The following is a 1,986-nucleotide window of genomic DNA, read 5'->3' as shown; positions in this document are numbered from 1 at the left end:
GCATATATACACATACACACATATATATGCACATACAAACGCGCGAGGGAAGGCTTTAATGATTGAAACGAGTAAAAGAAGTTCTTGTAAAATGTACAATACACGAAAAGTGCTGAAAAGTCTGGCTTTAAGGGTATCGCCAAAGTCCTGGTTGAAGGTTCAACCTTCCGAGTTCTTTTACAGGGCTTAGAAAAACTGAAGGACTGTTGCGATAAGTGTGTGAAGCTGTGAGTGGGATATGTTGAATAAAATCATAATTAACTGATCCTCTTGTATTTTCTTTTACCCAAAGCCAGGAGTTTTTCAGCACACTTCTGTATGTGGGGGGGGGGAGGCTCTCCGCTACCACTTGACAACCGGTGTTGATTTGTTGACGTCCCCATAACGGAGCCGTTTAGCAAAAGACATAGAAAGAACATCAGACTTAAAGCATAAGTACTGAGATCGATTTGTTCGACTAAAACCCTTCAAAGGCTGTGCTCCAGCATGGCCGTATTTGTCCGACTAGTTTTTGTATAAGGCATGTATTAGCGAAAGTAATTATTCCTCGCAACACCAAGGATATTGCACACTCGAAAAAGTATTAAATTTAGGGACGATAAAATAAATACTAGTTGAGTACTGGGGGCGAATTAGTCGACTTCCCCTCAAAATTGCTTCTCTTGTGCCACAATTAGAATTACAGTAATCACTCGCCCTACCGCGGTTCACCTATCGCGCCCTTAGTACATCGCGGATTTTTCTGGCTATGTAAATTTATGCCTCGGGCTTGTCAGTATATCGCCGGTTTCTGCGGCCGATAGGTATTTATATTGTTTCAGATTTTTACTAATTTTTGTAGCAAAATAAGCATTTTCACGCCTAAAAATTAATAAATAAAAATACAGCACAGTACTGTGTAACACATTAATTAAGAAATATTAAGAGTAAATATGTCGTGTACCATAGATGAGTAAGTATAGAATCGCACATACTGTATGGAAAACGAAACTCGGGAGGCGAGTGTGTGATGCTGTTTTGCATTTCTAATAAAATAAATATATACAGATTATGAAAATAATTAAAAATATATATATACTACAGGACTGTTTTTACTTCGCGGATTTTCACATATCGCGGGGAGTTTTAGAACGTAACATCCGCGATATTCGAGGGATTACTGTATTTAAAAACTAGAGGAGGGTGTGCTTTCAGAATCGTTAGTAAGTCAGGTATAATGCTTGGTGGCATTTCATTCAGCTCTTCATGATCGGAGTCCAAATCCCGTCGAAGCTAATTTTCCCCACCATCCTTTCGAATACAGCACCAGTCAAGTACTGGGAACAATGTAATCAACTAACCCCTCCCCATAAAATTTCTGGTCTTGTGCTAACATTTGAAACTATTAAAGACAGAAGGATGTGATATGAGAAGACTAGCTATTTCTAGCCGATTAAATGATCCTGTAGCGGTTCTCTCGTAACTATACGTTTCACACGGGTATTTTTCTAGAAAATGCTCTGGAAGATAGGCTAATAGTTTAGATAGTTAATGCACTGGTATAAATTATTAAAACGGTTTTACAAAAAGAAAAACAAAAATTCTATATGGTATACTGAAAAGACACTGATGGTGTTTATATATATATGAGCTAATTGATTTATTAAAAGAAAAAAGAATTGCGGAAAGCTGAAGAAATGTTATAAAAATCGCCGAAACGAATGAAATACAAGAAAAATAAATATTTTAATTTGTGAAACAAAAAAAAAAAAAAAAAAAAAAAAAAAAGAATTAAGTTTCAATATCTTTTATAAGCAGATTTTAATCAATGGTTTTATTGTAAATAATAAACGTCCAATGAAATTTTGTAGAAGTGAGGTATTCATGCTAGCAGTGCCTGTATATTATTTAAAAGTCCTCTAACTGTAATTCAGGAATTTTACTCCTGTGATCTTATAGGATGGATATGGATATATATATATATATATATATATATATATATATATA

This window comes from Octopus bimaculoides, chromosome 5 (genome assembly GCF_001194135.2).
Source record: "Octopus bimaculoides isolate UCB-OBI-ISO-001 chromosome 5, ASM119413v2, whole genome shotgun sequence".
NCBI lineage: Eukaryota > Metazoa > Mollusca > Cephalopoda > Octopoda > Octopodidae > Octopus > Octopus bimaculoides.
The sequence above is the reverse complement of the archived record's forward strand: the minus strand, read 5'-3'. Positions refer to the sequence as shown.